At 35.5% G+C, this 14,024-nt stretch overlaps 1 protein-coding gene across 6 annotated transcripts in view; it reads right to left on the reverse strand.

Moving 5' to 3' along the window:
* The window catches only part of LOC128547328 (E3 ubiquitin-protein ligase TRIM56-like), a 39,157-nt gene extending 29,104 nt beyond the window's left edge, over positions 1–10,053 (reverse strand). For 3 of the 6 annotated variants that reach the window (XR_008366456.1, XR_008366455.1, XM_053519698.1), the window contains exon 1: positions 9,872–10,052. The gene's annotated coding sequence lies outside the window, so the exon portion shown is untranslated. Of the gene's footprint in view, positions 1–9,871 lie in introns of all 6 variants that reach the window. The other 3 variants (XM_053519692.1, XM_053519694.1, XM_053519697.1) reach the window with 2 other exon arrangements.
* Positions 10,054–14,024: the final 3,971 nt, after the last annotated feature.

The raw sequence follows: 14,024 nt of genomic DNA on the forward strand, positions 1-14,024 counted from the left end.
GATATATAATCTAATGCATTGACGCCAACAATACGCTTGTAGTATCGAGTTTTATACTATTTTAGTGCTACCATTAACGGACGTAAAAAGCGCGAAAACGGGTCATGTTTGCGACGTCATGGCAACGTCATACGCATGTTTATTGCTCTAAAAGATGATGATATCAATTGGAAATATCTTCAAGTTTATTTTGGTATATAAGACAATCAGCAAATCTTAACTTTTGACAAAGTACCATTCCCCCTTAAACACTCCAAAGTTTCAAAACTGTAAATTCTTGCATCCGACAAGAGCGATGTTCTGTGAAACAGATGCTTCTAGCGCAAACTAAATTTTAGTCGGATCAGTGCAATGTAACTGACAATTTCGTTAGAGACATATAAGCACACAAACATGTACGTAAAGCGGTTTCAGACACAGACACAAAAGCACAACTAGTAGTGAAAAATGACCGGCTTGCACGTCTACCCGATCCAAGAGACATTTCCAAATGACATGCAAATAAATGTTCATGCTTTAAAGTTTTCATGCAAACATGCGGCTGGTTAAGGCCTATTGCGGGAAACCCCAACTGTTTTCAACCCCTTGTATTGTCTTGGTTATTTTGGGGAATTCGCCCTTATTTTAAATTGACAACAGGAATTCTGAGTAGCAATTGTATAGCCAGAAGTAAAATAAATAAATAAATAAATAAATATGTGTTAAACAAACTGAGGATGACTTAACTGTGCTGCTGTTCTTCATTTGTTTGTTTCCGATCAGCGCAAATCTGTTGAATAAAACTTGTTAAACGCACTAGATTAGTCTCAAAACTCAAGCATCTGATTGGTTGATGTTGAAATCATTCTAGAAAATGACCAATGGAAAGACTGCATTGTTTGACTGGTCCCCAAACTAATTTTTATAACCTCTGACCCAGATTACAACACTAAAACTTGATATTTTTAATTTACGTGATGGTATTTCATGTTAAACGAATTCAAACAATTACAAAAGATTAGTCAAAGATATACCGTCATCACTGAATGTAGGTTCGTGCGTATGTGATTCTATTTTTGGCAGCAAATTTCGGAAACACTTCTGCTAAAAATCAGATAGTTGAAATATCACCAAGTGTAAGTATCTGATGCCAAGCCCATCTCAAAGTTTGTATTAACAGGTAGGAGATTCTTGATATATAACTCATCTCTTTCAATGGCGAAAGCAATAATGTCTTACGAAGTATAGATCTAAATGTTTGTTTACACAATTGAATGTTTTTCAGTGAATGTGAATGGTTAAAGGTTAAAGTGCATATAATACCTCTTCCGCTTTCACCCCTCGATAAACAAAAATTTACTTTTATACGAGGACGTAATAGATTGTTTAAATGACTGAGGACGCTCCTCCTGGGAAAACTTTTGTCTTTAAAACACCGGATGAGCACTAAGACGATCTTTATTCTTAGTGATCGACAGTCTTAGGTAAGGGCTAAAGTCAGAAATTCTTACATGAAATATACAGTTACATCTGCATAAAGCAAGACTTGTGTGCACGGGAGGTGTTGGTGCATAGGATGCGTGCGTGTGTTTTTTTTTATCTCAATCTCCCATATATTCAGAGCACAGAAGCAAATTAAACTTAAACCAACACTGACTTTGTAACAGACATCGAGTTATCTTCTGCCAGTTCCAGACCAATGGCATTGATTTGTAGTAGTAAATAATGTAAAATAAGATTTTTGCGTGACATTTACCTTCGTTTTAGATGTCAGTAATTTGTATGTATTTCATCATTTAAAATGCCGATTTATCCATATTTGTCCTGCACATGCAAGGATATTTTTGTCCCTGTTACAAAACGTCGGCCAATACTGGCGGCCATCTTGCTTGAGAAGACTGTCATGCCATACGCTTTGACAGCAAATTAACTTTCGGGTGCAATAAAGGTTTGAGCCAAGGAGCCTTTTTACTCGTCTATTGCTTTATTAGTATTTTTCTTCTGTGCCATTTAGGTCATGTTTAATAAAGTTGAAAATCGACAAATTGATCTTTAAGTACACATATGCACGAGATTCGCATGCTCGAGGATACATGCTGCCCCGTCCGTACGGAAACCGGATGACCGAAAATCAGCGAATATTGATCAAAATGAGCAACTTTCCTTGGTAAAACCATAAATATAATCATTTTATAGTCACTGATGCTTATGTTTTGGCTGCGTACTTTCTAAATGATGCACCTTCATTTAACGTCACATTAATATCTATTTCATTAGGTAAGCATGACTGAGAAGCTTTGTTTTAGTCACGCTAGGGCAATATAATCATCATTAATTTATCAGCCTGAAGCAATGCCAATATCTCAAAGACTTCTTCTGCCCCTTCAAATACTAAATACACTTCCTATAAATAATGAACAAGTGTATGGATGTTGTGTCGTTGTTTGAAAAAAATCCATATAAATTGCGTTGATACCAGTGTAAAAAACAATTATAACAATACAATTTTGAGAGATGTCAGATACGGTCTTCCAACAGGGCCATCGTATTGCGTACTGCCAATCTTTCCGCAGACGGTAAGTCCAAAAACCAAAATGGCAAATGAAAGAATCGGCGTTTATTTCCGCACCGGAAATTGAATAAATATGCACTGCATTTATAAAATTTTGCTTGCCAATGTTACATACATAATTTTTGTTGATGTTGCATGTTTGTATTTTGAATATCATGTTAGTGTACAAAGTAAATTCAAACCGGAAATGGTAATTCTCACAGCTACCTGTTCTAACGATCCATATCGTGTTCAAAGGCTGACTCACGTTATACGTTTTTGAAAGATATAGAATGTATAAACCAATCATGAATTAAGCGTCTGGAAATTCTGAAAATAAATTGCTTTTATCAGATTTAGATTACAATCCACCTGATCTATTTTCGGCTGCAAGCGTCTGTTTAGGACACTCGAGTACTCTGCCTCTTCAATGAGAAGTTATTTTAGATTTATACCCGGAAGTTTATAGCGTGGAAGATAAAACATTTGAAAACACGCAATAGTCTAACAAAAAGCAGCCGTCCTTTCCTCGTTGAAACTATTCCATGAAATTGTATGGGAAATACTTCATGTTCAGTCCTATCCATAGACTTTCAGCATAGAGGGAAGAACAACTCACAGAAACTAGAGTTGTCAAAGGAGTGACGAATTATACCCCCACAATAAGGCCTTGTCACAGAACTAAGCCAATGTCAAAGCCGAACTTGCTTGACCTTTGACCTACTGACCTCAAAATCAATAGAGGTCATCTGCTAGTCATGATCAATCTCCCTATGAAGTTTCATGATCCTCGACCCAAGCGTTCTCAAGTTATTGTCCGTAAAAGGTTTAAATGACCTTTGACCTTTGGAACTCAAAATCAATACGGGTCATCTGCTTGACATGACCAACCTCCCGATTATTTTCCTGTTCCTAGTCCCAAACATTCTAAAGTTATTGTCCGAAAACTGTTTAAATGTTCCGAGTCACTGTGACCTTGACCTATGACCTACTGACCTCAAAATCATAAGGAGTCATCTGCTGATCATAACCAACATCCCTATCAATTTTCATGATCCTAGGTCCAAGCATTCTCAAGTTATCATCCGGAAACTGTTTAACTGTTCTTAGACACTGTGACCTTGACCTTTGACCTACTGACCTCAAAGTAGAACTTGACCTGTATTTCATGATGTTACACCTGTGTACCAAAATTTATAATCCTAGGCCCAAGCGTTCTCAAGTTATTATCCGGAAATCACTTAACTGTTCTTAGACACTGTGACATTGACCTTTGACCTACAGATCTCAAAGTCGAACTTAACCTGTATTTCATGATGTTACATCTGTGTACCAAAATTTATGATCTTAGGCCCAAGCGTTCTCAAGTTATCATCCGGAAACCGTTTAACTGTTCCGAGTCACTGTGACCTTGACCTTTAACCTACAGACCTCAAAGTCGAGCTTAACCTGCAATTCATGATGTTACACCTGTTTACCAAAATTTATGATCCTAGGCCCAAGCGTTCTCAAGTTATCATCCGGAAACCGTTTAACTGTTCAGGGTCACTGTGACCTTGACCTTTGACCTAATGCCCCAAATTCGAACCTGACCTGTATTTTCTGATGTTTCACCTGTGTACCAAAAATTATTTAAATAGGTCAAGCCTTTCATGAGTTATCATCCGGAAACCATGAAAACCAACGGACCAACCGACCGACCGACCAACCGCCAAGCTCACTCCTATATACCCCCCCCCCACACACACACACACAAACTTCGTTTTGTGGGGGTATAATAAATTCCATTACGGTTACAGCAGTTGGTTTGAAAAACGGACAGCCCACAATGCAACAGTGTAGCGAATGACAACATACCAATTATATTCAACCCGATTTAAATGAGACTCCACTCTACTGGTGTATGTGGTATGACCCGCAGTTATTTCATCTTGAGACATGCCGTGTGGCGGCAACAAAAACTCGCTGTGAAGTTAGAGAAAATGCTTAACAGAGCAGCAAAGACACAAAAACAAAAAAAAAGAAGCTGAAAAATGTCGAATCCGTTTTCGTACAACACTGTACTCCCATCTTTTGCGACAATTTGTGAATACCGTGTTATAAGGAAAATGCTGTAACTTTGGTTGTCAATTTCACTGAAAGTGTAATGAATACATACATGTATGTGTATAATTTTATCTTAGGCGTAAAAAATTGTTTGTGTCCGGTATCAGACCGACCCTAAATTTTTGGCCCAACCCTAAATGTTTTTATAGCTTGTGTGATTTTTTTTTTTTTTTACTTTTTAACAAAACGTTACAAAAGTGCACTTTTTATGCTTTAAATCGCCTCGATAGCCTAGTGGTAGAGCGTCCGCTTCGGGTGTGGCGGTTCGATCCCCGACCGCGTCATACCAATTGCAAAGAGGTGAAAAATGTTACCAGTAGCTACCTTGCTTGGCGCTCAGCATTAAAAGGAAACTGGTCTCTTCTCTCATACACTCGTGGCGATGGATTCCATCAGGAATGAGGGGTCAAGAGTGGTTAATATAAGTTGTAGAACTTCCTTCACAATCGACCAAAATAAATTATGTATAAACTAAACATGGTCAGAGATTAGAAATCAACTTACTGATGCTCTATAGGTATAAACCCCTTACTTGTATTCATTTTCGGTACAAAAATAATTTCCGAAAAGTCCCACTTAATAAAACGAAATTCAAAAGAAAATCCACCTATCTGCCCTAATATTTTTAGCATGTTACCGGAAACAAACAATTTTTTACGCCTTTGTAAACAATGTGTTTGCAATCTTAACAGTTTTTTCAGTGAATTTCCTCCAGAATAGCTGTGACAAGATTCAGCCAGGTTTTACAGATGGCTCTTATTTTTGTCCTAATTTACCATTTTTACTCTAATCTGCAAAGTACACACTCATAGTTGCATATTATACTGCAAACCCGTATTTGTTTTGTATTTTTCCTACTTTGCAGCGTTCATGCAATGAAACTTTTGTTTCTATCAAAGTCTAAATTAGAATTACTATTACTATTTATATTCTCTTATTGACATTTTTCACTTGTACCATATGTTCCATTTCAGAAATAGACACACCATATGGCTGGCCTTTTTATACTTTAAACAACTGTCAAACTTTCAATGACTGCAAGTACGTAACAGACGCCTTTATAAAATGTATTTTACCTACATTTTTTTTTTTGAAGAAGAAGAAGATTGCCATTGCTCAATAAAATCATAGGAAATGTTGTGATCAAGATAATGCAAGGACTATTTTCAGTCTTACACACTGAAAATCAGCTCATAAATGGCTCCAAATGGTAGTGGTGGTATATGACCAAATTTTCCATTAAGAAATACTGAAGTGCAATTATTTCATGATAAAGATATTACGAAAATGTCATGCATACACATGCCAATAAAATATTTTGCAATGTAATTTAGAGAAAATGTTCTATAAAGCAAATATAACTGGGAACTATTTGAATCCACTTTTATAAAAATATAATTTCTGGCACCATATGGTTTTTAGTGTTTATATACCTACACATATACTGTAGATAATAATTAACGGAAGCTATCCGATTTTATAAGAAAGATAAGTAGCAATAGTTCCCCCGTCCCGACTACCAGTTTTAAAATTACGACAACTAGTTTGAACTTAATCAAGTGCTAGGATTCATTATTTCATAATTAAAAAAAAAAAGATCCGCCAATCCAAGTTGACGCCATTTTATTAACACGGAAAGTACCAAAAGTGAGCGGATGGGAATGGAGTATTTCCTTTGGACGACCGAGGCTGAAACACAGACATGTGACCCATAGAAAGTGCAAAAGAATTAATATCTTTCCGTTCTGTGCTGTTTTTAGAATGATGTCAGACAGAAACTTCGCTTCACCATAATTTGACTGATCATACTGACTGCTTTATACAACATTTATTGTTTACGTGAATCATTAAATTTTCATGTAAGTTTATACAGTTTATATCAATCGACTTTACAATGAAACTAAATCATTTAAATTCATTACTTGAAGTACGTGTGTCTTACATCCAACAACCAATACATGCATCGTTTTCTGCAGATTTATTACATTTGAAAACAGACCCAGTACTTTAAGAAAAAGTAATAAAACTGAAATTACCACATTTGAGCCGCGCCATGAGAAAATCAACATAGTGGCTTTGCGACCAGCATGGATCCAGACCAGCCTGCGCATCCGAGCAGTCTAGTTAGGATCCATGCTGTTCGCTAACAGTTTCTCTTATTCCAATAGGCTTTGAAAGCGAACAGCATGGATCCTGACCAGACTGCTCGGATGCGCACTATATTGGTTTTCTCATGGCGCGGCTCATTTATCTTTCGAGCTGTATCTGGAAACAGATAAAACGTTTGATTTTGAAATGAGCCAAAGCCTGAAGTTTAAAACATTTTTTTCAAAACATACGGAATATTGGCGGTTCTACCCAGGGACCTACCCGTAATGAAATAATGGTCGGAGGGACACCTGGGGACTTTTTCCACAACCCAAAGCTGGTAAATCGCTATATGACCTACAGTTGTAACGGTGTGACGTTAAACCCAATCTTCAAGAAAATATAGGTTAAATACATTTAAAAGCTTCCAGGTGTGAAATGCTGCCTAAGTATTTTTCCGTTCTATAAAGTATAAAGAAAGCCAACTATATGATGTTTTATGCCTAATGTAAACTATGCGTTGATTAATGTACAGCTGTATTTTTATTTGTTATTAGTCTGGAGTGCTTGCTCATCAAAAAAAGACGGAAAGAAGTGACATCATGCTCTATGTATAGAATGGACCCTTTACGGGTTCTTGGGAGTTCGGATAGGGCGTTCAGTATAAAGATCAAAGTATCGTGATAATATACCGAAACGTCGTATACAGTACATATATAGCCCTGTGAAATATTAAAGGCTTATCTCTAAGTACTTCAGAATTACTGCATTTTACAGTTTCCAAAAAAGGGCAATATGAGTAAATCATAAGCGAAAGTAGAGCCGGGATTCAAGAACCAATCAAATTTGAGTCGTAGACCGCTATAATGACGGACATTTAACCAAATGAACGAAAATACTTTGTATCTTTTCCAAATGTAGGTGTTGGTAAAACAGGGTCCATTATTTCAAAAAATAAGACGATCAGCTATAAAATGCCTTTATCTTACACGAACATAAAAAAGTTACACTTTTAACACTTCACCGGACCTGGAAAAGATTGACAGGAGCGATAACTAGCTATTCTTGCCCCAACATAACACTTATATTAGAATATATACAGAGTAGCAAGGTCAGCTCTGCAGATAAGGTCAGTAATTAGGAACTAATTCGTAATCCATACTATTACTGTGTATCAGATAATCTTTTGATCATACAAAGTAGCCATTGTGGTTAAGCAACAGCTGTTTATCATCTATACATTTACATAGTATCGCATAATCATTACAGGCTCGCAATATCTTTGTTTAAAATGTACACGCAAATGAAATATGCAAATGAGGACAGCATAAGTATGCATTTTCAACATTTTTAGGTCACTGACAATATGTTTTGCGTTTTTATGGCAGGAAATTATTTGTATACAATCAAGAATATTGGCATGTTCTTGTAGTTCATAAAACAACGATAAAAAACGTTTTTTGGACGTTAACCAAACTACGCCAGTGCTTTGTGCTCTTAACCAAAATATTAATTTTACAAACGATAACACAAGAAAATAATAACTCAGTACATCCAAAGTTTGAGAATAAGTGGATATTACTTTTATTACATATTTTACAGAGAATTATTGAACTATTAGAGTGAAATATGTATTGTTATTTCACTGGGATTTTTTCTCAACGAGTGAAAACTATCAAATGTATGTATCTAACTGCCAGTCTGGTACAGACCTACAAAATGAATGCAAAATATATTTTTTCAATGGTACAGAATTACAAAATTAATGAAATTGGCAGAAATAAAATAAAATGAAAAATTTGTTCGTTTTATATATAAGATCAATATACAAGTTTATCTTTCACATATCTTAATTTTTTCACTTGCGCCTCTATCTCGTGAATACTGAATCTGGTTTTCTATCAGTGAAAAGATATTGCGATCTTAAACTGAAACAAATAGAATTGATTGCTTATTTTACGAGCTTATTGATTCACCTTCATGCTGAAAAAAATGATAAAATGCCGTTAGAAACGAGTGAAAATCTTGTATCTGCCATGTGATAATAGTGATTGATTCTTTATTCTCTGATTTTCGGAAGGTGTTTAATATGTTAGATCAGAAAACAGAAACAGATATAAATATCACTGCTACAAGGTTTAGCAATTTCATGCCTGCGAAACACACTCCATGCTACAAGAATGAATATGCCAAATACTGTTACCATAGTAACCAGAAATACTAGCTACATGGAATGCATTTAATGAATACAAATTATAGATGGCTAGACGTCTTACAAAATCACGGTGATAAACGGAGTATATTTTCATAAATGAAATGATGAGTTGATAAAGAAAAATAAAACTGACCATAGCGTCGTGTAGCATGAAATTACAAACAAAAATCAAAGACTGACAAAAATTGCACGTGCCTTTTGGATATTATTCTTATGAGAAGCACGTGTACTTTATGGTTTTTATACATTCATCATGTTATGTCTACAAGTTTTAGCACAAGTATATTGTTGATAGACTGAGTGTACTCACAAGTATGTAAATTAAAGGTAATACAGTAATGTCATGAAACTGTGTAATTTTTGCAAATTATAAGCCACTTACTAGAACATGCTACAAGGAATAATATCGATACGTCCACATAAAAAATGTCTTGTCCTATAAATCATCATTTACTTTTATCACTACAAACAATGTTCCTTGAAAATATTTTTATCAATATTTTACACTACCTTTCTTTCGAAATACTGAGTTGCCTCTCCTAAACTAAGAATTTGAAAATCACAGAATTTCTTGCTGATAATAGGAATTTAAAACTTGGCGTTACCTCAACAAATTTTCTGTGGAAATGAATTTCAAGACGCATCTATTTTCAGGGTGTTTAGTTTTAACATTAAGTATTTCCTCTGTTTGAAAGAAGTTTATTTTTAGAAAATGAATCAAACCAAAAATGTAAAGAAGAAAAAAAATGCATTAGTGAAGAATATCATTTAGAAGAATTTAAATTTGTAAGGTCATTTTTTTAATATTTATTTTTCAGATATAGTGCCAATTGTCATATCATACTGATTATTCTGAAAACCACAAAATGAATAATATAGATATACTTATGAAAAAAGAAAGAATATACATTTATATATAATACTAAGCCTACCTTTAAGCTGTATTTTTCCTTTCCTCCAGAAATATATAGATCACAATTCGTTTAACATCATCGTGAGAAAAGTAACACAAGGAATTACGGGAAGTCAATCACGCTAAAAAAAACTTAGAAAAAAATCACACACCAGTCACTCTGCTCAGGTAAAAGTTCTACTGTTACTGCGCAGACGAATAATTAGCAATGAACTTCCGGTTGTGTATACTCTCATTTCCGCTTGTCATCAAAGAACCAGGTGCGTAGTCTGGTGGGCTAGAAGTTCGCTGCGCTTATCATTAAAAGAGGTGCAATATAACGCATATCGTTCTTAATAAACATAAGGCCGACAAACAGATGCCTATAATCTCTCTTAATTTGCTACAGAATTCTGACTACTATTCTTATTTTGTAAACATACAGAGAGTTTGGAGGCTTTGAAAAACATGAACGTTACGTGGAAACTGACAACCTGATATCAAACAGACGACAGTATTCTTATGGTGGAGCTTGCTCTTATATAAACGCAAAGTACGACGGTTATTAGATTGCGAAGCTCAAGGAAACTTACCTTCGCACTTCGTACGAGAAGCGCAAAGTTATGATAGAATTTAGAGATTTAGTTTGCAAATTTCTTTGATCTTTTGACATCTAACAATAGTTCGGGTCTTCTAGAGAATATTTGACCGTTTCCTTTTACATATCTCAAAGAGCAACATCAAGGAACTACATCAAGACACGTCAATTTTTCTTTCAAACGCGTAAGTTGACTTTTCAGTTACAACCACGGAATATTGTTTACTTTGATGTATAACTCTGTAACAAATCAGATTGAAAAGACCAATACAATACCATCCTTTTGGGAAACTGCATCGTGGTTCAATATATATGTCTTGAACCGCAAAATAGAAACTAATTTTGCAATTCAAACTGCAAAATTCATAATACTCTTCAGTTTGCAATACAAAGTACAAGCATAAATGAGATTTAAATGTTAATTTTAAAGAACAGTAGCATCTTTCTCGGAAAGGAAACTGCGGTTCATGTATAATCCGTCGTCTGTCGTCTGTTCATACTTAACTTGTGTATGCAATAGATGCTGCACTTTTTACTTGATCTTCATGAAATTTGATCAGAATAATTGCCTTGATGAAATCTAGGTCAAGTTCGAATATGGGTCATCTGGGGTCAAAAAGTATGTCATCCGGTCAAATCAAAGCAAAACCTTGTGTATGCAATAGGGGCTGCATTTTTCATTGGATCTTCATGAAATTTGATTAGAATGTTTGCCTTGATCTTGAATATGAGTCATCTGGGGTTAAAAACTAGATTGCCTGGTCAAATCAAAGAAAAACCTTGTGTATGCAATAGGGGCTGCATTTTTCACTGGATATTCGTGAAAATTGATCAGAATGATCTTCTTGATGAAATCTAGGTCAAGTTCGAGTATGGGTCATCTGGGGTAAAAAACAAGGTCACCTGGTCAAATCAAAGAAAAACCTTGAGTATGCAATATGGGCTGAATTTTTAATTTTTCACTGAATATTCGTGGAATTTGATCAGACTGTTTGTCTTGATCAAATCTAGGTCAAATTTGAATATAGGTCATCTGGGGTCAAAAACTAGATCACTCCGTCAAATCAAAGAAAAACTTGGCGTGTGCAATAGGGGCTACATCATTTTTAAAATATTCTTAACAGAAAACAGTTGCACTATTTCATTATAATTTCACAGACATTTCCCTTGCATAACCATCTACCAAAACTGCAAGCAAGCAGAATAGCCATCATGGCCCTCTTGTTATCTATTTTTGCAAGAAATCTCGTTGGTAGTCAGTGTCCGTGTCAGTTTACGGTCAACAGTAGGCTGAAAATACACATACATTATCAACTGGAACGTTTCTTATGCTATGTTTGTAAAAAGATAGAATAAACGCAAACACTAGTTTGCTGTTTAGACTGAGTTAACACATGTAACATTTGCCTCAAGTAATTTGACTTCAAGCGGACTTAATCGACAAAAGAGCAGGAGACATGTTGTTTGGCTTTTTTGCCTTAGCACTGTTTTTAACTGTAGTTCAATTACGTTCGGATGGGCAGTTTATCTAACCAGAGATTCTGTACCCGTACTATTCTGACCTCCGCTAGTAAGTTCCAGCTTCTTCACATGAATCTGACGCGGAGGGCAATTGAATTCAGACACAATGTCTTTTATCACATCGCCGCGGAGAAAAAAACACCTCACACGAGGATCAACTCACGAACCCGCGATACGAATATATAGATCTGCGCTCTCCCTATTATTGTTGTTAATAATACGTGCGACATGTGTGGGAACAGTTCAGCAGGAAGACATCTTGATTCTTGCAACAGAAAAACGTTCAATGAAATGGATGCAAATGGTGTTACACATTCCATTCCTTCCGCGAACAAACTCAGTCAAACATTTAAGCCTGCTATTATTTTGCTTGTTTGCGTTCGTTTCAAAAGTATCTTCTTACAATCCTTTCAAGCTACCAAAATACAGCATTGGCTGCTAGTCTCGGTTTATGCCTTTTACGCTGAATGTTGATATTGACTGAATAAAACCGAAAGGTGTTTGTAGAACCCGCACCCACCCCCCCTCCCCCCACCCCCGTTCTGCTTATTTATAGTATTTGTTAAACATTGATGACCGTCCCGTTTCAGTTACATGGACCACACATTTAGGAGGCAGATGTGACTGAATAGCAAGCAACAAAGCTACAGTATAGAGACCGTACCATAGCTCTTCGCATACTTTGATTTTTCAAACTAAAGTGATTTTTACAAGTGCACCGGTTACGATAAAAATGTAAACAACAGACTCTGTCTATGAAACTTTGAAATGAATGAATGACAGTCGATCTTAGTCTTAATACTGATTGACAGTTAACTCCATGTGTTGCAGGAAGGTATTTAGTTTGTAACTGTAATTTCCCATCAATTGAAATCCTCTCAAAACTGGTAAAATAATTACTTATATTTGGACAAAACTCACCGTCTTTGCCGTTCGACAGCTGCAAAAAGGGCAAATATAAAAGATTCAGTGTAAGTAATATTTCACTGGTACTACCAGTTAGTAAGTTCATACTCTGAACAATATGTCAGAGAAATTTGGGCAAATTTGACCGATTATGACGTTGGCAGCATTAGATTATATTTTTTCTTTACACAAAAATTACCGTTAGGTAGCAAAGCGAATACGCCGATAATCCGGAGTTCACCGATTATTGTTCCAGTTCACGCAATGTAATTCAGCAATTAAACTGAATAGCTATTAGCTACTGCTGTTATAGGGAAGTGGTAGAGTGGCTGCCTTAGGTGTGAGAGGTCCTGGGTTCGAGTCCCAGTTAGAGCTTAACTATTTAGATTCTGCTAAAGCAGTAGTTTTGCTGTTAATAGACTGTTCCAGATGTTCTAATTTTTAGCACACAGTATCATGGATCGTTATTTAGCAATCCAGATAAAAATTGAATGTTAAATCAAATGCACCCAATTAGAAAATATTGACTATATTATGTCCCTTAGATGTTTATGCTCTCAATGTTCAAGAAGAGTTGCATTTCCTTGATCACAAAATTTTCGTTAACATGAAAATATTAAATGCTCATAACTCCACGCTTCTGGTTAAAACATTGTCTATATTTTTGTTTTTGAGAAATATATGGACATTTGTCTTCATTTCAAAGCTTTTTAACTTCAAACCTATGATTTGAAAAACTTAGGTACTATCTCTATACAGTAGGTCTTTCAATCGTTTTAACTATCAGGTTCAAATCTTATATAGTGCTGCAAGTTGACATTTCAAGAAGAAGGTGATGGTAGTAGTAAAAAAAACGGTTATTATGTTAGATTTTTAATAAAGAGTGTGACGACCGTATGTATGTAACACTTTATCTCACAACAATTCAATTGTTTATTTGACAAAACCATGAAAGTATCGGACCTAACACATAATATTTTACGCATAACGGTCAACAGTGTCCACACATTATAATATGTGCACATTTGTACCTCCAAAGTAACTTTTATGAGTGGTTGTCAATGTTTTATGTGTCTGGTAGCACCATTTGCTAAAGTAAGATGGCTTTTAGAGAAGCATACTAAAAAAAGTCAGAAAGTACACATATCTCATCTTAATTTCTATCAGA

Source organism: Mercenaria mercenaria, chromosome 12 (genome assembly GCF_021730395.1).
Source record: "Mercenaria mercenaria strain notata chromosome 12, MADL_Memer_1, whole genome shotgun sequence".
Classification (NCBI taxonomy): domain Eukaryota; kingdom Metazoa; phylum Mollusca; class Bivalvia; order Venerida; family Veneridae; genus Mercenaria; species Mercenaria mercenaria.